The following is a 21,465-nucleotide window of genomic DNA, read 5'->3' as shown; positions in this document are numbered from 1 at the left end:
TATTAAGTATAAAAGAATTTATTGCAGTTCCTAAAAAGTAAACCAGCAATAACCACGTCTTACGTCTTTACGTTCCCTTAAACTTTCATCTTGTAAAAGTAAAACATAATAAAAGTATAATGTTTTTTCTACAATGTTTTTCAACAGAACAATGTTTTGTTTATTGACAAAAAAATATGTTTTAAAAAAGATTAAAAAAACTTCCAATAATGTTGTACACTAGTTGTTAATAATTAATAGTTTCCCTTGCCCTGAGATATTTCCTGCAATGCCTAACCAAGATGGAGTATATTTATTAGGGCTCTTGCACATAACCGTATTTTCTGTCCGAGTGCGATCCTGCAAAACATCGGATCTCACTTGGGCCATTGTTATGCTGTGGGATCGTGCACACGTCCGAGGAATAAATCACAGCGTGTCCAAGTTGGATCTGATATTCGGACTGCACTCAGCCATGTAAGTCAAGGAGCACATGGAAAAAGTCGAACCACATTCAGATGACATCCAAGTGAAGTCGGATTTTCATGGACTGACAGAATGGAGAAGATGGAGACATTTTTTTCTCCATCTTCTCCTCATCTGAGAAAATCGGATCACACTGTTATCAAACTCTAATCAGAGTGTGATTTGCATTATCGGCCCAATTTTATCAGATGAGAGAAAATACTGTGGGGTACACCTGCTCTTAAAAGGGTTTCCTGGCTTTACTCACCCTCCACCGGTCTAGAAGTGAGCTTTTACCACTGCACATCACATTGCCAGGACTGCAACCAATTAGTGAGCTCAGAGGCTTGAGCAACTCATGCCATCTACTTGAGCAGAGCGATTAAGCTCACTTTTTAACTGCAGCATTGCAGACAGACAATAAAAGACAATGGATTCAGCAATGGACCTCAGGAGGGTGAGTAAGGGATATTTTTTCTTAACAAACTGTGCCTGGGAAACTAGAAAACACACTTAAGGTATCTTGGACTTTTTTATGTTGAGTATTTCCAGTTTTTTAACATTCTTGGATTGCTGTCAGTAGATTGCTAAATTACATACACATGAAGAGTTTTTTTAATCAGATTTAAATGGAAACTATTTTCAACAACAGATTTGCATATTTCCCAGAGGAGAATTGCGGCTATAAAAGTCTCCTCACCTACATTATATAATGCGCCCATCAATTTAAACCTTTTAAATAAGTATTTTTGTAAATATCTTATGTTGTTGTATGTGTCTGTGAGCGGCGCTATCACTGCTCGCTTAGTCCCTATCAAGTGACCCTGACTGCAGCCGCTATTGACATCCAGTGATGTCACAATCCAGATTCCCTTGCATCACCGAGGCGTGACCCAATCTCACGCAGTCCCCTTGAGTGACTGAGCTGTGGGCGGTGTTCCACCGCATGTCTCAGCCCAGTATGCAGCCAATGAAAGCAAAGGAGAGAGGGGAAGCTTCTACAGTGTGCTCTAGATACGGCTGTGATGTGCGGTGAAACACCGCCCACAGCCCAGTCATTGAGGGATAGTACATGATACTGGGTCACTCCTCGGTGATGCAAGGGAGTCCAGAAGTTGATGTGACATCAGTGGATGTTAGTGGCGGCAGGAGTCGGGGGTCACGCGATAATGACTGATCAAGCAGCGATAGCACTGCTCACAGGCACATATGGCAACATAAGGTACTGTATTTTTAAAAAATACTTATTTAAAAGGTTTAAATCGATGGGTGCATTATACATTGAAGTGGACCACCTCTTTAAGTGCAGTTAGACTTTAAATACAGACTGTCCAAGTATCTAATTTAAAAGTTCAACCAAATAATTAGTCTAGAATTTATAGTGTCCTCTTTTTAAAAATGATGTTGGTTAATGGTAAGCTGCGTCATCATACATCCTTATGTTCCAGATACTTGGGGATCCAAATATTATAAAACATTTTTAAACAACAAAATACATATAGCCTGTTAGGCCCAACACAATTTTTAAAATTAATTTTCTTTCATAATCATGTAATTACTTATTTACTTGCTAATTTCATTATGTTCTCAAATCAGGGATGATACAATGCTGCGTTTGTTCTTAATTATGCCATAAGTATTATTCAGTAGGCCCAGGGACAAGAGCTATTGTTCAGTGGTGAGCACCATGCTCTCTACAGGACTCCATCTGACCTAGGTATGAACAATGTCCCTAATCCTGCACTTTCATACAATATCCACTATGGCTGGTGAAGGACTGTGCAAAACCATATAGGGCATGTGTAACATATTATAATTATCTCTGAATATTCATTATAGGCCTAGTGCTTTATGCAATTACTTATGGCATACCTTTGACTTCTATCATATAGGTCATTTATATTTGAATAATTACTCTTTATATATGCTACTATAGGCCTAGGGCTCTGTGCAATTATTTATGGCATACCACTGACTTCTATTATATAGATCACGTATACTTGAATAACTATTTTTTATATATACTTCTGTTGTCAAACATATGTATATTACTCCTATGCCATTTCATTGACCTCTACAGTACGGGCTGTACATATTTGAACAACTATCTAAATTTATTTATACCCTTGATGATAACACATGTCAAATATACCCAGTCAAGGTATTCCTTACACTCTAGGTCTCCTATGATCAGACACATGTTTGGGGATAATAGTAACATTTCTAACAATGTCTCCATATTATTCTTTTCCCTGGTTTCTATCCTGTACATAGTAGATAGTATTTTTATTCAAACCCTTCTGTGTTTTGTATTTTAATCATGTGTATGTGCTCTTGCTTATTTGCCACCACATACTGACTTGTAAAAACAATAAAGGTGTTTTAATACTAACTATTTATGTTCAGACTGCTTAATCGGGCAATTTATATTGTTATCGTTCATATGAGATTGAACGCTGACTCTTGTTGTAGGTACAATTGATGTTTGTTGGTTTGTTAAATGCTTGCTGACTACCTATTGTATCAGTCCCTGCAGCTTCATTTTCTGCTGTCCTTGAATGACAAAGGTGCAGGTTAATTAAAAAAATAATGTTTGTTAATTTGGTGAATGCCTGCTGACTACCTATTGAATCAGTCCCTGCAGCTTCATTTTCTGCTGTCATTGAATGACAAAGGTGCAGGTTAATTGAAAAATTGATGTTTTTTAATTGGTGAATGTCTGCTGACTACCCATTATACCATTCCATGCATCTTGTTGCTTTGCAAACATTGCAGGGCAAAATATGCAGGTTAATTGAACACTCAAACAATGAGAGATGACATCCTCCCACCTCCCCCCAAACCTGTGTGTAATGCCCAGAAAGACAGCAGTAGGTAAGAAAGGGACCCCTCTCATTCAATAGTGAGACTCTAGAGGGCAGCAGCCAAGGAACAATGGCTCCAACTGGAGGAATACAGATTTGATCCACTGCCCATCACTGAACCAATGGAAACGTTTGGAGAACCCAGGTTGGGACAATCAGGTCACCTGGCCATGTATCTCAATGGACTCTGTCAGCTTCCTAAGCTTGCCACTACCTCCTGTCTGTTGGTGCCCACCAAATACAGGGTGCTACTGGTTGTGGTAGTTGGCCCTGGAACCCCTGAAGTCACAGATGTTCTAATTCCCGACGAGCCTGCGGAAGAATAAGACTCTGTCATTTGCACCATCTTATGTACTTGCTGGGACTGTGATCTTTATTATTGACTGTAGGTGATCCAATAATGTATCACCCCATTGTGTTACCCTCACCCTGTGTTGTCTGAGTATTATTCTGCCCATGAGGAAGGAGAACGGACGTTCAATGGGATGAGCCCTGTCTAAAGACAGACAGGCCAGCCGATGAGAGCACCCACTGATCCTCCTGTCTCTACAAAGGAGTTCAAAACTATTTTTCTTTCTAAGTTAAATCTATTTCTAATACTATATTTATATAAGATATAGTAGGGGGAGTTTCATTCAAATTCATTCCCCATACAGTCTAAAATACTAGTACCTTTATTTCTCGTTTTAACCATACAGGAAATTTGTGAATAAGATAATAGTTAGCTTGTCAAAATGTAAATTTCATTAATCAGTTGTTACATATGTAAATTTTGTTACAACATTATTCTAGGGGATACCTAGAGAAGAGTGGATTGTTTTAAATTCAAATTCAATGGTTTTAAACAAAGCCCAAAAAATTTAGAGCATTATTTTATCTTTTTTATTACATTTTACTGTATTTGGAATTTATTTTTCTATTTTCCAGTACATTATGGCATCATTGAAAACTACAACTCGTCCCACCCAAAAAAAAGAGCCCTCATATGGCAATGTCACTGGAAAAATATAAAAGTCATGACTCTTGGAAGAAGGGAGAGAAAAAACACAAAAACAAAAAATTGGCTCTGGCCTTTTGGAGTTAAAGGGGTATTCCCATCTCCAAGATCCTATTCCAATATGTAACATAGTAACATAGTTTTTAAGGTTGAAGGAAGACTAAGTCCATCTAGTTCAACCCATAGCCTAACTTGTTGATCCAGAGGAATGCAAAAAAAAACCATGTGGCAAACACTAAGCTCCACATTGGGGAAAAGGAAAAAAATTCCTTCCCGACTCCATACGACAATCAGACTAGTTCCCTGGATCAATGCCCTATCAAGGAATCTAGTATTTATAACCTGTAATATTATACTTTTCAAGAAAGGCATCTATGCCCTTCTTAAATTTTAACAGTGAATCACTCATTACAACATCATGCGGCAGAGAGTTCCATAGTCTCACTGCTCTTACAGTAAAGAATCCCCGTCTGTGATTATGTTTAAACCTTCTTTCCTCCAGACATAGAAGATGCCCCCTTGTCCCCGTCTCAGGCCTCAGAGTAAAAAGATCAGTAGAAAGGTCTTTGTACTGTCCCCTCATAAACTTGTACATAGTAATAAGATCACCCCTAAGCCTTCTTTTTTCCACAGTAAATAACCCCAAGTGTAATAACCTGTCTTGGTATTGCAGACCCCCCCAGTCCTCTAATAACCTTGGTCGGTCTTCTCTGCACCCGCTCTAGTTCAGCTATGTCTTTCTTATACACCGGAGACCAGAACTGTACACAGTATTCTAAGTGTGGTCGCACTAATGACTTGTATAGAGGTAAAATTATGTTCTCCTCATGAGCATCTATGCCTCTTTTAATGCATCCCATTATTTTATTTGCCTTTGCAGCAGCAGCCTGACACTGGCCACTAAACGTGAGCTTGTCGTCCACCAATACACCCAGGTCTTTTTCAGTTACAGTTTTGCCCAGTGTTTTACAATTAAGCATATAATTATACATGTTATTTCCTCTGCCCAAGTGCATTACCTTACATTTATCCCCATTAAAGCTCATTTGCCATTTATCAGCCCAAGCTTCTAGTTTACATAGATCCTCCTGTAATATAAAATTGTCCTCCTCTGTATTGATTACCCTGCAGAGTTTAGTGTCATCTGCAAATATTGAAATATTACTCTGTATGCCCCCTACAAGGTCATTAATAAATATGTTAAAAAGAAGGGGGCCCAATACTGACCCCTGTGGTACCCCACTGTTAACTGAGACTCAGTCTGAGTGTTTTCCATTAATAACCACCCTTTGTTTTCTATCACTGAGCCAATTCTTAACCCACATACATATATTTTCCCCTATCCCCATTGTTCTCATTTTATGTATCAACCTTTTGTGTGGAACCGTATCAAAAGCTTTTAAAAAGTCCATATACACAACATCCACTGCATTTCCTTGGTCCAGTCCAGAACTTGCCTCCTCATAAAAACTGATCAGATTAGTTTGACAGGAACGGTCCCTCGTAAACCCATGTTGATATTGGGTCATGAGGTTATTCTTCTTCAGATACTCTAGTATAGCATCTCTTAGGAAACCCTCCAGGATTTTACCCACAGTAGAGGTTAAGCTTACCGGCCTATAATTTCCAAGTTCAGTTTTTGTCCCCTTTTTTGAATATTGGCACCACATTTGCTATACGTCAGTCCTGTGGTACAGACCCTGTTATTATGGAATCTTTAAAGATTAAAAATAATGGTCTATCTATGACGTAACTTAATTCCTGCAGTACTCGCGGGTGTATCCCATCCGGGCCCATGGGATTTGTCAACTTTAGTGATTTTTAGACGCCGCCGTACTTCCTGCTGGGTTAAGCAAGTGACATTTACTGGAGAATTTTTGTTATCACTAATCATGTTTTCTGTCATGCGATTTTCTTGTGTAAATACGGTTGAAAAAAAATCATTTAGCTATTGGCTTTTTCCTCATCCTCATCCACCATTTCACCCAGACTATTTTTAACGGGGCCAACACTATCATTTTTTAGTTTTTTACTATTTATGTAGTTAAAGAATATTTTGGGGTTATTTTTACTTTCTCTGGCAATGATTCTCTCTGCCTCAATCTTTGCTGCCTTGATTTGGTTTTTACATAATTTATTTAATTTTCTATATTTATTTAATGCCTCATCACTACCTACTTGCTTTAGTTCTCTAAATGCTTTCTTTTTGTCACTTATTGCGCCCCTTACAGCTCTATTTAGCCATAGTGGTTTCCTCTTATTTCTAGCATGTTTATTCCCATAGGGTATATATTGTACACAGGTCCTATTCAGGATGTTAATAAATTTCTCCCATTTGCTTTGTGTAGTTTTATGTCTCAGGATATCGTCCCAGTTTATTGCACTAAGATCATCTCTTAATCGTTGGAAATTTGCCTTCCTGAAGTTTAGTGTCCTTGTAACCCCTCTACTACACATCTTATTAAAGGTTACATGAAAACGTATTATTTTGTGATCACTATTACCCAAGTGACCCCCAGCTCGTATATTTGATATGCGGTCTGGCCTATTGGTTAATATTAGGTCTAGCAGTGCCCCCCTTCTTGTTGGGTCCTGAACCAGTTGTGAAAGGTAATTGTTTCTCATAGTAGTCAAAAACCTATTTCCTTTGCTTGAACTACATGTTTCTGTCCCCCAATGTATTTCAGGGTAGTTGAAGTCTCCCATAATAATGACTTGTCCTTGAGTCGCTGCTTCATCTATTTGCTTTACGAGGATATTCTCTGCTACTTCCATTATTTTTGGAGACTTATAACAAACTCCTATCAGTAATTTATTATTTTTTCCCCCTCCCCTTATCTCCACCCACAGGGACTCTACATTTTCATTAGATTCACATATATCCTCCCGCAAGACAGGTTTTAAGGATGATTTTACATATAAACACACACCCCCCCCTCGCTTGTTTGTACGGTCATTTCTGAACAGACTATAGCCCTGTAAATTAACTGCCCAGTCATGGCTCTCGCCCAGCCACGTCTCAGATATCCCTACCATGTCATAATTATTTTCCAACAAAATTAATTCTAATTCCTCCATTTTGTCGGTGAGGCTTCTGGCATTAGTATACATGCATTTTATGTATCTCTCTGTACCTCTATTCCTTCTTATTTTATTGAGTGTTCTAACCCCACCCCCAATTTCTTTATTTGTGCCCAGGTCACTATCTGCACTATCTTCCCCACCTGTAAAATGAATACCCTCCCCCCCAATCCCTAGTTTAAACACTCCTCCAACCTTCTAGCCATTTTCTCCCCCAGCACAGCTGCACCCTCCCCATTAAGGTGCAGCCTGTCCCTAGCATAGAGTCTGTAGCCAACTGAGAAGTCGGCCCAGTTCTCCAGGAACCCAAATCCCTCCTTCCTACACCAGTTCTTGAGCGACTTATTTATCTCCCTAATCTCCCGTTGCCTCTCTGGCGTGGCACGTGGTACCGGTAGTATTTCAGAGAATACCACCTTGGAGGTCCTTGCTTTCAGCTTGCAGCCTAATTCCCTGAAATCATCTGTAAGGACCTTCCACCTACCTCTAACTTTGTCTTTTGTGCCATTGTGCACCATGACCGCTGGGTCCTCACCATCCCCTCCCAGTAATCTGTCAACCCGATCAGCGATGTGCCGGACTCGAGCGCCAGGTAGGCAGCACACTGTTCGATGATCCCTTTCTTTGTGACATATTGCCCTATCTGTTCCTCTAATAATTGAGTCCCCCACTACGAGCACCTGCCTGGTCTGCGCTACTCTCCTATTTCCCTCTTTACTGGAGCTGACATTCCTCCGGCTTTCAGGGGACATGCCTTGCTGCAGTAGTGCTACCACTGTACCATCACTCCCCTCATCTGCCAACTTTGCAAACTTATTGGGGTGTGCCAGATCAGGACTAGCCTCCCTGGCACTCTTCCCTCTACCACTCCTTCTAACTGTCACCCAACTAGCGACCTCACTGTCCTGCAGCTCCCGACTACCTCCCTCCCCCACATCTACCCCAGTGAGCTGCTGCTCAGTGAGCAGCAAACTCCTTTCCATATTGTCAATGGATCTCAGTGTTGCCAGCTGCTCATTTAGATCCAGTATCTGGGCTTCCAAACGCACAACGTGCACACATCTCGCGCAGCAGAAAGCAACCTCGACCGGCTGTCCAAGGAATACATACATGTGCTTTTTAATTATGCGTTCCGTGTGAATTTATTAGCTTAAAGGGGTATTCCCATCTCCAAGATCCTATCCCAATATGTAGTAGTTGTAATAATAATAATAATATTAGCAAATACCTACAATTAGAAATGTAGTATAATATTTTTGATTTGCTGTGTCTCTTTCCTCATGTGCTGGCAATACAGGACCTTATGTATCCATGGTTATGTCCACTGATAAAGTGACAGTTAGTTAGCTAGCTGCTAGTGGTCATAACCATGGATACCTAAGGTCCTGTATTGCCTGCACATGAGGTAAGTGGCATGGCGAATCAAAAATACTATAAAATACTATACTACATTTCTAATTGTAGGCATTTGCTAATATTATTATTATTACTCCTACTACATATTGGGATAGGATCTTGTAGATGGGAATACCCCTTTAAGCTAATAAATTCACACGGAACGCATAATTGAAAAGCCTCTAATTGCCTGGAAATTATGTAAAAAATACTGTAAGTTCCACTCGGAGTCAATCGAATGGTTGGGCTCAACAATTAAACCTTTTTGTGGAGTGTAAAGAGCCTACCAGATTGCTAAATGAAAAAACAATAGCTTTTTCATTAACTTTCCAAAAACTATCTCTTTAATTAGCAGGACAAAACAGGTCTACTATAATGTTTTGAATGTGAAAATTAACTAGAAGTGAAAAACATTATTCCTTTTTTGGGATCTGCATTAGGTAATTACAAAGGCTTTTTATCAAGCCATTCCATATTATCCCCTTTTTTCTGGAGACAAAACAGTTGAACGCTTTTGAACATGAATAAGTTCTGGCTTTTTGTCCCTAAGCCTTTTAAAAAAGTAGCCTTATTTTGAGAGCTGTTTCTTGATGGAACATAAACATGAGTGTATTCTTACCAACTTCAGTATTACTGCCTAGCACTATAAAACACAGTGTTCAGCAAGGAAGTGTGTGGCTGGCGTGGCTTTGGCAGGAGCAGCACGATAGAGATAAGTTGGGGCAAGCAAGGAGATATGTGGCAGTTTAGGGCCAGCAACAGCAGCACAGTAGCTGCTGTACAGTCTAGCATTATAAAACACAGTAGGCAGCTGGAAGTTGTGTGGATGGCGTGGCTGTGCAGTGGCTGTGATAGGAGCAGTATGGTAGAGATATAAGGCAGGGCAGGTCATAAAATGCTTGGAAGTTTAGGGCCAGTAATGGCAGCCCCGGCAGCAGCATTACTAAAATGTAGATGACATGATGGACAGGGAAGAGATGTCTGACAGAGTGTGGTCCATCGGCTCTGGAAGCAGCAGAACAATGTAGATAACAGTCAATGGTCATGTGGGCAGACAGGTGATACAGCCAATTTAGTCATTGGGATCAATCAACGGCACATGAAAGTCTGCACTGATACATACTTGATTCATTTTTGACAAATATTCATTTTTCACCCTTATAACCTGGTCCACTCTGGTGTGACAAATCCACTGGCCATGATGAACACCCTCTCTGAAATCACCTTAGGGCTGGACATGACAGCAGCCCATGTCAAACTGAGCAAGATCTTGCCACTGGTCCAATTTGTTAACCCAGAAATCCATGGGATTGGGGAAGAGGGTATCTGCTTGAAAATGTTCACAGTCTAGGTAGGAATGAACCTTGCTGTTCAGATGGTACAATTCTATTTGCTCATGTGCATCAGTGTTTGCACTGGCAGATAAGCCATCTGGTCCGTCATGTCATATATATTATCATTGGTGCAGCTTCTGCCTCATATATTTGTCAAATTTTAATTTTGTGAAAGAAAATTCCACTAATGGAAATCAAGGAATTTAGTTTTGAAAATTTGAAACAATTTGGCCATTTGTGATAAGCTTTCCCTTTCTAACCCTGCAGGAAGCACATAATGGTCAACCTTCCACTGTGCAAAAACATCACCAATTATGGTGCTTGTATTTCCCTATTATTAAGTCAACACCCCAACCCCTGAAATCTTCTAATATTTTTGTAAAAGGCAGAAATCTTCATTTAAGGAATTCAAAGAATTATGATTTAATAATTTTAAAAACAATTTTCCCTTTCTGACCTGCCCTGGCCTGCCCAGGGGACGCACACATGGAGAAGTCTTGACTCTGCAGGGAGCGCATAGTGGTCACATGGTCATACATGCAGTTGGCAACTTTCAACTATACAAAAGCTTTACTGTTTAGAGAACACTGATATTCCTGCTAATATGCCATTTCCACTGCCCCAACATTTTTTGAACAATGTTAGAAAAATTGATAATTTTTTTTAAACTTGTTAAATTCAAAGAATGTTGGTTGGATAATTTTCAACAATTTTGTCCTTTCTGACAAATTATCTCTTTCTGACAGTGTATGGAAAAAAGTTGGGGAGGATGATGATGGGGCTGATGACAACAACAAGGCACCACTTGCGGGTACACACTGGTTACCATAAAAGTGATCACGATGAGAGGAAAGAGGACAACTTGAGCTTTGCTCATCTTGCTGGTCAGTTTGCTTTCTTCGCTTGAACAGGGGATCCAGTTTTGTGTGCTGATGAAGGTATGTAATTTCTATTCCATGTGTGCCAGGATGTATCCAGCTTACTTTCCACAGCAAAGCCTGCCCAATGCAATAGATTGGTCCTCCAGCAAAGTGGAAAATAATTCCCACACATGAAAAGCCAGCACTTGTCACCATGACATGACCTTTCAGGTGCAACAGAGTCTCCTTCGCTAACAACACGTGTGGCATTACCTGATCCAGACCGGACTACAGGAAAAGCTGATTTGGGCTCAGTGGATGTTTCTGATGCATGTTGTCTGTGCTTTGTATCACTGATGCCAGAAAACTCCTAATTTGATAACTTCAACTCCTCATCATCCCTAATTTTTGTTCAACACAGAATTATTGTCATCTCCATTAATTTGATGACATGTGCCTATGTGTGTAAAATGGCCAGCACTTCTTGCCTCCCACTCTCCCACCTGATTCCCACCCTGAAGGTTGCCCTAGCTCAGAGATCTACTTCAGTATCCCTGTCACCTTGGCTAACAGAGCCTACAACACAGATTGGCATTAGAATTGTGTTGTCTATCTCCTCCAGCAACATGTTTTCCGAGAACAAAGGCTGACTGTTTATGTCTTACAAAATATCAACTCGAAATTTTTCTCCTGTAGTATGTTCCTCAGACCACAGTGGGTGGTGGGTAGGGTAACTTTGGAGCAGGCTAGAAATACATATAATTGGAAACATCCCTATGTACAACATTAACTGTTATGGCAGCAAAGGAGGGGAACTAAGCTGCCATAAGAGGTATTCCAAAAATAAAGAGACCTTTATATTAAAGTTGAAGAAAAAAAACTATGTGCCTTTTCAAAATTGGAGGGGACTAGAAAATGTAGGTTGAATCATTTGCCGCAAGAAAGCATATGTAATGGCTACTCTACTCAGTTGGCTTGTGTACACTTCTAATATTTGACTAATTGGGTCAATAAAGAGGGCTGAAAAAATATTTAAAACAATGCAGATGTAAAACAATGCAGTATGTAAACACTTGTATTTAAGTTTTAGGATTATGTCACTTTTCATAAAAAAAATTCCACCTGCCTTTACAAAATAGGCCGGGACCAGGAAATCTAGGTAGGATCATGCCCCAATAACAAGCACGTGTAACTTGACGCTGTATTCAGGTGGTGTGTGTACATGTTTAATATTAGACTAATGGAGCAATGAAACAGTCTCAAAACATTTTTTAAGTGATGTGTACACTTTGGTAAGTAAACACTTGTGTTTAAGTTTTAGGATTTGGGGAATGTCTCTGAAAAAAAGGCGCAGCTCAAAACACAGGGATCACACTTTCATTTATACTGGAAAACAAGCCTTGAATTCAGAATTTGGATTTAGTTACAAAATCTGCAATGAGTTTTTTAATATTATCCTTGCTTGCTGGTAGTGTGTGAAAAAAGGCAGATATTAAGTTGTAGTTGTTCAGATTATACTCTGAATTCACAATCACTCACTAAGTGGTGATGGTGAGACACTACAACAGTTTACTGTATAACACTTGAATCTAGAATTTCTATTAACAGACTAAAGCCCCCGTCTCACATAGAGAGATCGCTAGCGAGATCGCTGCTGTGTCACGGTTTTGGTGACGCAACAGCGACCTCACCAGCGATGTTGCTATGTGTGACACTTTGCAGCGATCAGGCCCCTGCTGTGAGGTCACTGCAGAAGAGACTTGTTTGGGCTAAAGAACACAAGGAATGGACATTAGACCAGTGGAAATTTGCGCTTTGGTCTGCTGAGTCCAAATTTGAGATCTTTGGTTCCAACCACAGTTTCTTTGTGCGACGCAGAAAAGGTGAACGGATGGACTCTAGATGCCTGGTTCCCACCATGAAGCATGGAGGAGGAGGTATGATGGTGTGGGGGTGCTTTGCTTGTGACACTGTTGGGGATTTATTCAAAATTGAAGGCATACTGAACCAGCATGGCTACCACAGCATCTTGCAGCGGCTTGCTATTCCATCCGGTTTGCGTTTAGTTGGACCATCATTTATTTTTCAATAGGACAATGACCGCAAACACACCTCCAGGCTGTGTAAGGCTATTTAACCAAGAAGGAGAGTGATGGGGTGCTACGCCAGATAACCTGGCCTCCACAGTCACCAGACCTGAACCCAATCGAGATGGTTTGGGTGAGCTGGACCACAGAGTGAAGGCAAAAGGGCCAAAAAGTGCTAAACATCTCTGGGAACTCCTTCAAGATTGTTGGAAGACCATTTACGGTGACTACTAGAGATGAGCGGTGTTCGACTCGAACTGTTCGCCAATCTCAAATTCGAGCTGTTTTGGGCGGTGTTCGAGCCGTTCGGCGAACACGAACAATTTGAAAAAAATTCGGCTGTTCGAGGTTATGTTCGATAACTGTTCGCATACCAAAATCATAACTGGATTTTTTCTCAGTAATGCTGAAAATTAATGTTAATACGCGGTTTCAGTGTACAGCGGGGCGGGGAGAAGGGCAGGGGATGGATCTCTGCGTAAATAATGAAGATCTCCATTTTTTTTTCTCTTTCCTGCATTTACAGTGGGGAGGTGCAATCTGCCAGCCTATCAGCAGCGCACACACGGAGCGAACTGCTTTTTTTCACACAAGCAAGGGCATGTGTCATTGGCAGTGTATGTCACATGTCCTTGCACTATAAGACCCAGCCATTTTCCACGTAGCCACCATTTTCTCGCTGCTGCAGCTGCGTGTTAGACGGCACCGCTGTTGCTGTGTGCACTATACTTTGAGTGTTAATTTCAAGCCAATTTTCGCACAAATCTACAGATAGCTTGGGAGTAGGGAATAGTTGTGATTGCAGTCCTTTTGATGACTAGGTTACATCATTTCCTATGACTTTTATCAGGCAGGTCTGTGCTCTTAAATAGATAGGTTGGGAGTAAAGACTAATTGTAATTGCAGTCCTTTTGAGGGCTAGGTTACATCAGTTCCTATCACTTTTATCATGCAGGTCTGTGCTCTTAAATAGATAGGTTGGGAGTAAAGACTAATTGTAATTGCAGTCATTTTGAGGGCTAGGTTACATCAGTTCCTATCACTTTTTGCCAGACAGATCTGTGCCAGTGCTGTGCAAGTTTTTTTCACAGCATTTGGCTAAATCTAGCTAAGAAAATCCTTTTTGGCCTCTTGCAGTGTGTGTTAGTAAGTGGAGTAGCCTATCTGTGTTGCAAGCTACACCACCTGTGTATAGAATACAATTTTTTTTACTGCACCTAGCCAAGTAAAACCTTTTGGGCATAGCATCATTCTATTAGTCCATCTATACTAACCTCCACCAGGTTTCAAATTCAAATAATTTTTATCTGCATCTAGCTCTGAAAAAATATTTGGCTTGTAGCAGTGTGTGGGACTTGTTCTATTACTCCATCTATACTAACCTCCAGCAGGTAGCAAATTCAAAATAATTTTTATCTGCATCTAGCTCTGAAAAAATATTTGGGCTTGTAGCAGTGTGTGGGACTTGTTCTATTAGTCCATCTATACTAACCTCCACCAGGTTGCAAATTCAAAATAATTTTTATCTGCATCTAGCTCTGAAAATATATTTGGGCTTGGGCTTGTAGCAGTGTGTGGGACTTGTTTTATTAGTCCATCTATACAAACCTCCACCATGGTGCAAATTCAAAATAATTTTTATCTGCATCTAGCTCTGAAAAAATATTTGGGCTTGGGCTTGTAGCAGTGTGTGGGACTTGTTCTATTAGTCCATCTATACTAACCTCCACCAGGTTGCAAATTAAAAATAATTTTTATCTGCATCTAGCTCTGAAAAAATATTTGGGCTTGGGCTTGCAGCAGTGTGTGGGACTTGTTCTATTAGTCCATCTTTACTAACCTCCACCAGGTTGCAAATTAAAAATAATTTTTATCTGCATCTATCTCTGAAAAAATATGTGGGCTTGGGCTTGTAGCATTGTGCGGGACTTGTTCTATTAGTCCATCTATACTAACCTCCACCAGGTTGCAAATTCAAAATAATTTTGATCTGCATCTAGCTCTGAAAAAATATTTGGGCTTGGGCTTGTAGCAGTGTGTGGGACTTGTTCTATTAGTCCATCTATACTAACCTCCACCAGGTTGCAAATTCAAAATAATTTTTATCTGCATCTAGCTCTGAAAAAATATTTGGGCTTGGGCTTGTAGCAGTGTGTGGGACTTGTTCTATTAGTCCATCTTTACTAACCTCCACCAGGTTGCAAATTAAAAATAATTTTTATCTGCATATATCTCTGAAAAAAATATGTGGGCTTGGGCTTGTAGCAGTGTGTGAGACTTATTCTATTAGTCCATCTATACTAACCTCCACCAGGTTGCAAATTAAAAATAATTTTTATCTGCATCTAGCTCTGCAAAAATATTTGGGCTTGGGCTTGTAGCAGTGTGTGAGACTTGTTCTATTAGTCCATGTACACTAACCTCCACCAGGTTGCAAATTCCAAATAATTTTTATCTGCATCTAGCTCTGAAACAATATTTGGGCTTGGGCTTGTAGCAGTGTGTGGGATTTGTTCTATTAGTCCATCTTTACTAACCTCCACAAGGTTGCAAATTAAAAATAATTTTTATCTGCATCTATCTCTAGAAAAATATGTGGGCTTGGGCTTGTAGCAGTGTGTGGGACTTGTTATATTAGTCCATCTATACTAAGCTCCACCAGGTTGCAAATTAAAAATAATTTTTATCTGCACCTAGCTCTGAAAAAATATTTGGGCTTGGGCTTGCAGCAGTGTGTGGGACTTGTTCTATTAGTCCATCTATACTAACCTCCACCAGGTTGCAAATTCAAAATAATTTTTATCTGCATCTAGCTCTGAAAAAATATTTCGGCTTGAGCTTGTAGCAGTGTGTGGGACTTGTTCTATTAGTCCACCTATACTAATCTCCACCAGGTTGCAAATTCAAAATAATTTTTATCTGCATCTAGCTCTGAAAAAATATGTGGGTTTGGGCTTGTAGCAGTGTGTGGGACTTGTTCTATTAGTCCATCTATACTAACCTCCACCAGGTTGCAAATTAAAAATAATTTTTATCTGCATCTAGGTCTGCAAAAATATTTGGGCTTGGGCTTGTAGCAGTGTGTGGGACTTGTTCTATTAGTCCATCTATACTAACCTCCACCAGGTTGCAAATTTAAAATAATTTTTTTCAGCATCTAGCTCTGAAAAAATATTTGGGCTTGGGCTTGTAGCAGTGTGTGGGACTTGTTCTATTAGTCCACCTATACTAACCTCCACCAGGTTGCAAATTCAAAATAATTTTTATCTGCATCTAGCTCTGAAAAAATATTTGGGCTTGGGCTTGTAGCAGTGTGTGGGACTTGTTTTATTAGTCCATCTATACTAACCTCCACCAGGTTGCAAATTCAAAATAATTTTTATCTGCATCTAGCTCTGTAAAAATATTTGGGCTTGGGCTTTTAGCAGTGTATGGGACTTGTTCTATTAGTCCACCTATACTAATCTCCACCAGGTTGCAAATTCAAGATAATTTTTATCTGCATCTAGCTCTGAAAAAATATTTGGGCTTGGGCTTGTAGCAGTGTGTGGGACTTGTTCTATTAGTCCATCTATACTAACCTCCACCAGGTTGCAAATTCAAAATAATATTTATCTGCATTTAGCTCTGAAAAAATATTTGGGCTTGGGCTTGTAGCAGTGTGTGGGACTTGTTCTATTAGTCCATCTATACTAACCTCCACCAGGTTGCAAATTAAAAATAATTTTAATCTGCATCTAGCTCTGAAAAAATATTTGGGCTTGTAGCAGTGTGTGGGACTTGTTCTATTAGTCCATGTATACTAACCTCCACCACCTGTGTATGTAATAAATTTGTTTTACTGAATCTAACCCAGCCAATACTTTTCGGCTAATACCACAGTTTGGCCACTCAGCTCTGCTCGGTTCCCATCCATTGTTTTTTTTGCAAACAATTCCAGAGTTGTCAATTAGTCAACCACCAAAATGAGTGGAAAAAAGGCCTGCTGCTGGTGGAAAGGGGAATAGGCATGTTGAGAAGGGAAAAAAAGGTTGTGTCCATGGGGTTGGTGTTAAAGCAACAGTAACATCTGCAGAAGAAAGACCATCTTCCAGCCAAACTAAGATGTCTACTTCTTTTAGCGGACAGTGTGATAAGATCCCTTTCTTATGGCCACACTAATCGCTACAAATTCCAGATGAGGCACAAAAACAGCAGGTGCTTCAACGGATATCAAGTGCTCCTTTAAGTGGGCTCTCCTCCACCTCAACATTGCAAATACTCCAGTCCTCAGAGGTGTCACCCCAATCGCACTTGCTTCCTCACAGCTCCCAAGTCTCCAGCAGCCCGTCTGAGTATGGGGTAGAACAGATGGTTGAGTCTGCAGAGCTGTTTACTCATACTATAGCCTGGGAATCAGAGGTCGGCTCCAGAGCTTCTGTGAATCCAGACAATGAAATGATCTGCACTGATGCCCAGAATCTTTATGAGTCGGATCCAGGACCAGACGCAGAAGGTTCTGACCATAATGTAGATCCTCGTTCCCAAACTGTAACTCCTGTTGGTGGAGACAATGAGGAAGATGATGATGAGACTCCAATACCTGATTGGAGCGACAACTTGAGTTTTTTGTCAGGGCAGGAAAAGGTTGGCTCTGAGGACGACAGATGTGATAACACACAGGGTGATGATGATGAGGTTGGAGATTCCACTTAATGTTAACCCACAGTCAGCCAGTCGATGAGGTCAGCAGAGGAGGTGGAGGAGGATGCTAGTCACGATGAGGTCAGGTTGCGCCTTCCTGGACAGAGACGTAGTACTGGAAGCACGTCAACAACTGCATCCTCAAACACAACTCTGCCTCTGACCACAAGTCGTGGTGGCTCTTCAGGTCACATGGGTGCTAAGCCATGCATAGCCTGGGCATTTTTTCAGATCGATAAGGATGACCCAACTCGTGTTATCTGTAACATTTGTCAGCAAAAGCTAAGTAGAGGCCAAAAAATACATAGTTTGAGTACTTCATGCATGAACCGGCACATGGATATGAAGCATAAGTTGCAGTGGGAAGCTCACTGTGCTACAATGCGGCCTAGCCAGCCGGGCCAACCACCATCTGCCACATCTTGTGCATCCGCGGCCTCTTCATCCTTTGTGACTGGGGGGACAGCAGTCATCATTTTCTTTGGAGGTGGAAACACCAGCTGGTGTTAAGCGCTGTCCGACATCGATAGCACCACCTTTGGATCAAGGCAGCCTAACATGTCTGCCTGCATCTTCCTCACAGATCGGCAGTTTGCCGGGGACACCCTTATCAACCCCGTCTAAGCACAACAGCCAGCCTCAGATGTGGAAAAGTAAAAGACCATTTCCTCCTAGCCATGAGAAAGCTAAGAGGTTGAATTTCACCATCTGCAAGCTCTTGGCTACTGAAATGCTGCCTTTCTGCCTGGTGTACACAGAGGATTTTCGAGACCTTATGTCCGTCGCAGTGCCCCAGTACCAGATGCCCAGTCGGCACTACTTCTCAAAGAAAGGTGTGCCTGCGCTCCACCAGCATGTCGCACACAACATCACCGCTTCTTTGAGAAACTCTGTGTGTGACAGGGTGCATTTCACCACAGACACTTGGACAAGTAGGCATGGACAGGGGCGTTACATGTCGCTGACTGGGCACTGGGTAACTATGGTGACAGCAGGACAAGGGGCTGCTGTCCAAGTCTTGCCGTCCCCACGAGTTGTGCGTCAATCCTCTTTATCTCGAAGTTCCTCCACTGCTTCAGCCTCCTCAACCTCCTCTCGGTCCTCCACCTGCACCCAAAGCCTGTCTGGTCATTCCACAAGCTTTCTAACTGTGCAGGGATCCTGCACACCTCCTTACTATGCTGGCAGCAGGGCTCAACGTCATCTGTGGTTTTTACTTTGAAATGTCTGGGAAATGTGAGTCACACAGCTGAGGAGTTGTGGTCAGCTCTGGAGAACCAGTTTCATGAATGGTTGTCTCCACTGGACCTAAAACCAGGGAAGGCCATGTGCCACAATGCTGAAAACCTGGGTGCGGCCCTTCCCCGGGGCAATGTCACACACGTGCCTTGTATTGCTCATGTGTTGAACCTGGTTGTCCAGCAATTTTTAGCCCACTATCCCTGACTAGATGGTCTTCTGCAGAGGGCACAGTCGCTGTGTGCTCACTTCCGCCATTCGCATCCCGCAGCTCAGATACTTACATCTCTACAGAAGTCGTTGGGCCTGCCACTTCACCGGCTAAAATGCGATGTGCCTACCCGGTGGAATTCAACTCTGCACATGTTGCAGCGACTGTGGCAGCACCGACAAGCCCTGGTGCAATACGTTCTGACGTACAGCCTGGGCCAAAGAGATCCAGAGGTGGGGAAAATCACGCTGGAGGAGTGGTCTCAGATCAGGGACCTATGCACCCTTCTGCACAGTTTTGAAATGGCGGCGAAGATGTTTAGTGCTGACGATGCCATTATCAGCATGACTATTCCGGTGATTTACATGCTGGAGCACATGTTAAACAGAATTCGGAGTCAGGTGGTGGCACAAGAGGAGGTGGAGGAAGTAGAGGAGGAGTTGTATGCGGAAGGGCTAACATCTGCAAGGTCCAGATGGTGGGCAGCACCAAGGCAGCAGGCATGTGAGGGTGGGGGAGATGGTTTTACAAGGGCGCATGGTAGCCACCAAACTAGTGAGGAAGGTGCAGGAGCCCAGGAAGAAGTGGAGGACGAACTGATGGAAGACTCATCAGATGAGGGAGACCTTGATCACATTTCTGTTGTGCGAGGTTGGGGGGAGAGGGCAGACGAAGGAAGCATGATTGTTACCTCGCCACCAACACAACAGGGACTTGGTGCTCATGGATGTGCAAGATACATGAGTGCCTTCTTGCTGCACTACCCGCAACATGACCCTCGAATTGTGAGAATTAGAAATAATCCTGACTACTGGGTTGCCACACTGTTAGATCCCCGGTACAAAAGTAAATTTGCAGAAATTATTCCTGCCATAGAAAGAGATGCACGCATGCAGGAGTATCAGCAGAGACTGTTGCAGAATCTTACATGTGCTTTTCCACAAAACACCAGTGGTGCACGTAGTGAATCTCACAGTTCCAACTTGCCAACCGTGGGACCGTCGAGTGTTCAGCACTCAAACCATAACAGAAACACAGTATCTGCTGGTAACATCAATTTTGCGGAATCATTTCACCACTTTTTTAGCCCATCCTTTGCAAGGCCACAGGAGACAAGAAGTCTGACACATAGCCAACGCCTAGAGATGATGGTACAGGAGTATCTCCATGTAAACATTGAAGCCATGACTGTGTCACTGGACCCTTGCTCTTTTTGGGCTTCCAATCTGGATAAATGGCCGGAGCTCGCCACTTACGCCTTGGAGATCTTGTCATGCCCCGCAGCCAGCGTTCTGTCTGAACGTGTGTTCACCGCTGCTGGTGGTGTGCTGACAGATAAGCGCACGCGGCTCTCCACTGATAATGTAGACAGACTCACGTTCGTAAAGATGAACAAATCATGGATCCGAAACCACTTTTCTACCCCTGTGTCATCCTGGGGAGAGTAAAAGCTTGATGATTTGTTAAAATCACCTCACCAACCGTTTTAAGCTTTCAAATTACTAATCATGTTTATCTGTATCTTGGCTGGAAAATAATTTGGGCCTTGTAGCAGGGTGCAGTACGGATTCTATTAGGCCATCTATACTAAACTCCACCAGATTTAAAATTACTAATCATGTTTATCTGTATCTTGGATGGAAAATAATTTGGGCCTTGTAGCAGTTTGCAGTACTGATTCTATTAGGCCATCTATACTAAACTCCACCAGCTTTAAAATTAATAATAATTTTTAGCTACATCTAGCCCGAAAAATAATTTTGGGGCTCCTAGATGCGCAAGACACATGAATGCCTTCTTGCTGCATTACCTGTAACATGACCCTCAGATTGTCAGAATTCGAAATAATCCTGACTACTGGGTTGCCACACTCTTAGATCCCCCGCACTCTTCGATCAACCTTTTCATTTTAATAAAGAACAAAAAAATGGTCATTTTTGAAATTATAAGCATTAGCAGGTTATTAGAAACTGAAATCAAACAGTTTTCAACTCAAAACTTTATTCTAGGTGATGTTACATTTGCACATAGGACCGCTTGTTCGAATGGAGCTTCTGAACTCTCTCGTCCATTGAATTTGTCAGGTTTTGGATGGTTTCTGCTTCAATTGTTTTGCATAAGGACAGAATACCCTCCCAGAGCTGTTGCTTAGATGTGTACTGCCTCCCGCCATCATAGACACTCCTTTTGATGATGCTCCAGAGGTTCTCAATGGGGTTGAGGTCAGGGGAGCATGGGGATCACACCATAAGTTTGTCCCCTTTTATGCC

General features: G+C 41.6%; 1 protein-coding gene across 15 annotated transcripts in view; it reads right to left on the bottom strand.

Annotated features, from left to right (window-relative positions):
- The window catches only part of LOC141164433 (protocadherin alpha-C2-like), a 608,374-nt gene that overhangs the window by 339,240 nt on the left and 247,669 nt on the right, over positions 1-21,465 (bottom strand). The window lies entirely within an intron of this gene.

The sequence above is a fragment of the Phyllobates terribilis genome, unplaced genomic scaffold (genome assembly GCF_046119375.1).
Source record: "Phyllobates terribilis strain yellow unplaced genomic scaffold, ASM4611937v1 Scaffold_10__3_contigs__length_209671492, whole genome shotgun sequence".
NCBI classification, from domain to species: Eukaryota; Metazoa; Chordata; class Amphibia; order Anura; family Dendrobatidae; genus Phyllobates; species Phyllobates terribilis.
Note: the sequence above shows the minus strand (reverse complement) of the source record. Positions and strands in the feature narration are given on the sequence as shown.